Consider the following 6,158-nt stretch of genomic DNA (forward strand, 5'->3'; position numbering starts at 1 on the left):
CTCCTTTGAACGATAAGCAGTCAATTTTAAATATCTACAGTTTTCTTAATCAGTCTTTGCCTTCATTATTTCACTATTCTTTCTCAAGAAATTTTATATGATCTGTTATTTCACAAGTTGGATCATGCAGTATGTTTCAAAGACTGTCTCGAAGGATTTATTAGAATCCATTTGATTAAAATTGATAAAAATGTGTCATAATTATGTTTGTTGTATTTATTTTTCAAATGTTTATCGTCGCCCCAGTTTACAAATCATTATGTTGGTCTTATCTTTTCCTGTTGAAAAGATGTGCTTCATATATTTACTTCCCTATTAAATTGGTTCAAGAACATTACAACATATATCCTTTGTCCATACCATACAGATATTGGAGTTTAATCTAGAAATTGTATTCAAGAACTATTAAAAACTTTCCATAATCCCTAAGAAAAGTTGAAAATAAAATGGAATATTTCTGTAGTGTTGTCGTTAATATATGAATAACGACTGATAGAAATTTAAGGCAATTCAAATGCAAATGTTTCCTCACAGTTACATTTTCAAAGAAAGAGAGAGAGACAAATAGGTTGGTATTAAAAGCTATAGCCCGTTAACACCTGTATGTCCTTTGCCCTTATTGACTATGGTAATGTCAGTCAGAAATTATAGCCTTGGATCTCCAAAAGATGTTATCACGCCATGCTCTACTACTCTGTTTTAATGAGAATATCTACTATACATCTCACTGCCACTTCTATTATTCTATCGTTCTCTAATATCATACTTCCAACCACGTTGTTTGATATTTTCCTATTTATGCATGTGGCTTTACTAATATTTTTTTCAGGTGTAGAAATCATTATTGTTGGTTAATGTCTAGTTTTTGGAGACGCACTAGTTCCTTGAAATTATCGCTAATCGTCAAGGTCGGGATGTATCATGTTGTATACGATATTTTTACTTATTTGATAAAATATGTATGACTAGCAATATTTGAGTATATTGTTATTTTTATGTTCAATGCATTTGAGGAATATACTTTTTATTTATAGTTTGAGATAAATTCTCAATATTTACTTGGCTCTTCTGATGACTTAGAATCTAACTGACGATTCCCCGTGCTCTCAAAATCTCCCATTTCCTCTATCCAACTAATCATTATCAATTGTAAGTTCCTAGAAATTCACACCAAAATTTCTATACGGATCCTTATGCCTTGTCCCCAAGTGCTAATAAAGGTTAGGTTGTCTAGATCAGACCACCAAAAAGAGTACGAAAAGTCAAGAAAGGTTGTTGATCATCACCAGATAGATCTGAAGACTTGAGAAAGCTGTCATTTTGTTGATATGCTTTATTTCAGAAATATGAGGGAATTCATTTTGACCTAATCAGAGAAATGCATTACATGAAGAAGGAAGATACACCTGCATTGTAAAGGTGAATAAAGACTAAATGACAATCCATCATCATGTGAGCGAGTTTCAACTTCTGGCAGGAACAGTAGTTTTGGAAAAACTTGGCTTAGTAAGATGCATTCCTCTGTAATTTTGTGTTCCTGAAGTAATCCTTTTTGTCTTGGGAGTGAAGTGTCTCCAGAGATCCAATTCTGATGCCTCTGTATTACACTGTTGTATGTTTGGGAAAAAAGGCTCAAGGTCTAAATGATGAATTGAAAATAATAATAATTATAAAAAAAAATGTCAAAAGTGATGGATAGGGTCAAGTACAAAGCATGTCTGCTATGATTCCCGTTCTTATTTTTTTACGCTTTTCTCTTTTTTGTTGTGATATATATACAGTTGGACACAGGATTCCCTAACACACCTCGCTCGGAAGAAGTGCACCATGTCGTACCATTACTCCGCAGCGAGTAATCAAATAGATAGTGTAGGAAGATATGGCAGAGGTGGTGGGTGGGGCTAAATACAGGAACTGTCCACGCAATGGTGGTGTGGCTGGGTGCACTTTTGCAGAGCGAGTTGTACTTGGAATTCCTGTGTCCAACTGTACATGTTGCATTGCAACATTATTCCCCCGGAGGTTGCTTGTTCTCTATACTGCTAGTTATTCTCGTTGTTCAGTCAGTGGAATTTAGCTAGGTTTATTATTGCTTGTAGTGTAAAGGCTGATCACCAAGGAAAGACTGACGCTGTCTGCCCATAAGCCAATTGTACAATAGATCCCTGGGTCCGGTGCAGGTCTGGCCATTTCCTCCCATCAATACATAATAACCAGAATTCTAACAACTTGTTGCGTTATCTCTTCAAGGGATAAAGTATAATATATATATATATATATATATATATATATATATATATATATATATATATATATATATATATATATATATATATATATATACTTTTCCACTTACGTAAAGTTCACATTCTTTTTTCCGTCATGACCAAAGAACATAGAAATATTCTGATAGTCTCTTCAAATTGCTCTGGCATCTTTGCTACTATATTTATGCAATTCCACATGTCTCACAATATAAATTTTTTACATCACATATGTTACGTAAGCAAGTCCCTGCAAGGGTTACTACTGGCTTCCCCAAATAAGTGTCGTATCAAGGTAAGTTTTACCACCCTCGACTCTTTCCCGGCTATGGATAGAAGTGATTCTTATGAGGAAGCCAGTATTGTTGACTTGTCATACAAGATATGTAGATTGGCCAGTGGAACTCCCTTCACTTGAAGTCATTGGTAATGCATATACACTAGATTGCCAGGTGTAAATGCTCTTTGAAGAGTTTTTCCTATGTAAACTTTGTTTGTTTGTTTATATGTTTTTAGTCTTTTAATGATGAGAGCTTGGATTTATTTTGTTCGATAATCCACACACCCTATCAATATATGAGCTGCCTTCAGTCCATAGTAACTTGTTCAATAAAGGGATTTTTATCACCTAAGTCGCAGTAGATGTCATACGACGTAGAGGTCGTCGAAGCTATGTCCTTTTTTGGCTGAGAATTATTGTTTTAACACTTATGACAGAAATGTGTGCATTCACTCTCAAGAGCTGTGATCGAACCTGTTGCTGTTCTCTTGAAATACCTGAAAAATGTTATGGTTTTGGTGTAGGCTACCTCGTTAATTAATGTCATAACAGTAACATCACTGTGGGAGGATATGGGATGTTGTTTCTTTTTTATTACTATTCGTAATTTAGCCATCATTGAAGCATCACTAGTGTTAATGATTTTTGGTATTAAGAGGGGGACTGTTGATTACTTGGGTGTGAATTAGCCTGTGGCATTTGTCAGGCTGCTTCAAAAATCTAGCACAGGAGGTTTACGATTGAGGATTATATATTCACGATTTTTTTTACAGCAAGCAACCAATAATGATCTGTCACATATAGAGATTAAACCGGGTACTTTACATTGTTTTGAAATGATTGCATAATCAGTTCCAAAGTATATATAATCGGTGAAGATCTTTAAGGCCATGTTTTGGGTGTGGGAGGCTCAAGAATTGTAGCCTCAATTACCATTGAGGTATTGTGTTTTCAATAATATTTCTTGAGTTTTTTTTTTTTTTTTTTTTATGTGATGCTTAGACCTGTGACGTTTGCACAGTTTTCAAAGTACTTCATCCACGAATCAGAGAGTATTAGACCTTACGCACTGCCTATGATACGTCCATATTTTTGTTTTTAAAACGAAATTTTCTAATGAAACAATAAAATTCTTAAAAACAAATGAGAGGTTATGGATGCGATATGTACGTGTTATTTTGACTTTCTTTAATCCCAGGATTTGGTACCCAGAATATTTAGACAAAGAATTCGATTTAATCTTTATACAATTGTTAGCTTTGGGATACGCCAACTACGAGATTAAGATTTAGGTTTCGACAAATCTAACTAAACATTCTATCGTGCACAACAGGATGAGCCTAATAAACATTCAGCCATAGTGCGAAAATACCACATCAGTACAGTAGGCAACTAAGAAATTAAGCCAGACACTTGGAGTGTCAATCCTTTAGATTTTAGGTCTCCCAGAACCATCTGGAAAGGTGTAGTTAATGTCCATTTAAAATCCCCTCTCTCTACTGTGATAGATGTTGCGTTGAATTATCTGGTGATTTGTTCCGGCCGAGAATAATTTAACCAGAACATCAGTGAGGTACAGAAACCTAAAACTCTGCTATCTTCAATCATGTAAATGAATTAGATCATAGTGGCGAATGGAATATGTCCCACATTGTTTTCAGGAGCTACTGTCAGTTTGATGATCAGAAAATACAACTCTATTAAATTAATTATTGAGATATCCTTCCCAAAGGGCTTAGAATTCTTATATATATATATATATATATATATATATATATATATATATATATATATATATATATATATATATATATATATATATATATTTCCTGGTGAGTGGGATTGTAGTTAGGGAAGGGGAAGTGGTAGGAAGGATTAAATATGCGTGTGCCTGTGTGTGCGTATCTATCCAAATATTTAGCCGTCGTTTCTGTCGGGTCGCGCACACTAGTTAAAGAAGATTAATAAAGGTAATAGTACAGACCTGAAATAATCAGGACCCTGTGACCTACCTTCTGAAAGTCTTAAGTCTCTGTGATCTGTCTCGATCCCTCCTTTGAAAAATGTCTTCATGAATTGTGATACACAACGGTAACCATGGAAGACATCTAGCTATTTCAAGATATATTTACAACGCGTTACAAAGGTTGTTATCCCATCAAGACCGCTCCGTTTCTTATTCGATTTTATTATACTCTAGTGTACGCTACCCGTCTAAAATAAAGGCTAAATATTTAGATATATGTACTCCTATACGCTCAGATTCAATTGTTCCCTCTCCCTCTCCTAACTATAACCCCTCTTACCTGGGTATGACTACTCTCACGCTATCCCGTACCCGAGGGACGAGGAAATACCTTTTGCGCTGAGCGTCACTATATATATATATATATATATATATATATATATATATATATATATATATATATATATACATACATACATACATACATACATACTTAGAGCCAGACACTTGCTGTTTATTACTGAATATAGGGGAGATTATTCATGTGATATTATTGCTACGTTTTGTATTTAGCAAATGATTCCTTAGCCTATAATAGTGTGCCGAGATTCGGGAAGAAGAATGTGCGTCTGTAGATGGTAAACAGCCAATTTTCAAATTATAGGACGACTCTACTTGATAAGAATTTTTAGGAGCCACCTTTATCGGTTTGATTTCTGTTTTTATATATATTTTTTCATCAATATATATATATATATATATATATATATATATATATATATATATACATATACACACACACTCATACTTACATTAGTCTTAGGCTATACATCGTGACAAAATACAGTAAAACCATGAGTAGGCCTATAGATCTGCATAGTTTATTTTAAATTTTGTTCAGGGGAGAAGAAAATAAGCAAGGAAAATCTATGAAGAATTTCTAAATGAAAAACACATTGTTTGTCAAAATGGTATGTGTACCTTGCGAAAAACAAAAGTCCTAGTTATATATGTGCTTATTTTCTGTTGCCTAGTCTTCTATATTTTTCAAATAAATATCTATAAGTACATAATGAGGTTTTATCATCAATATTTTAGCACGTTTAAACAATAACAGTTGTCGACTCAAGTTTTTGTTAAGTATAGATAATATACCTGTAAATGAACAACGTAATTTAGAATAAGGGTCGAATTGTGTAATAACATACCCTTGAACCACTAGATGGTTCTCAAATCATACTACACTGGATTCTCTTACATGGAAACTTTATAGTTACTTATGGTTTAGTATTCACTAGTTTTATTGAAAATGGATTTCTTTCGTAGAACCGATAGAAACTCCGTTGAGTAAGGAAGGGTCCGTGAAAAAAAAGTTAAAGAAATCAAAAATTTTTAGCTTTTAATTGTACATGATATTCCAAGTTCTGAAGATAAAAAGGCAATAATTTAATAAGACACCTGTCCAGGTAGCATGGCTTTAAAGACGCCCAGTAGCTAGGACATTAACAATTTAGTCCTACCAAGATTTACACATGTAGATCGGAGTGGTAGATTACAGGAGTTATCGTACACCGTCTGGGTTGTCTGGGGATGTGTTGCTATTGGGTAGCTGGCTTTGGGGGATCAGGGGGAATTGCATCCCCAAAGG

This window comes from Palaemon carinicauda, chromosome 1, assembly GCF_036898095.1.
Source record: "Palaemon carinicauda isolate YSFRI2023 chromosome 1, ASM3689809v2, whole genome shotgun sequence".
Classification (NCBI taxonomy): Eukaryota; Metazoa; Arthropoda; class Malacostraca; order Decapoda; family Palaemonidae; genus Palaemon; species Palaemon carinicauda.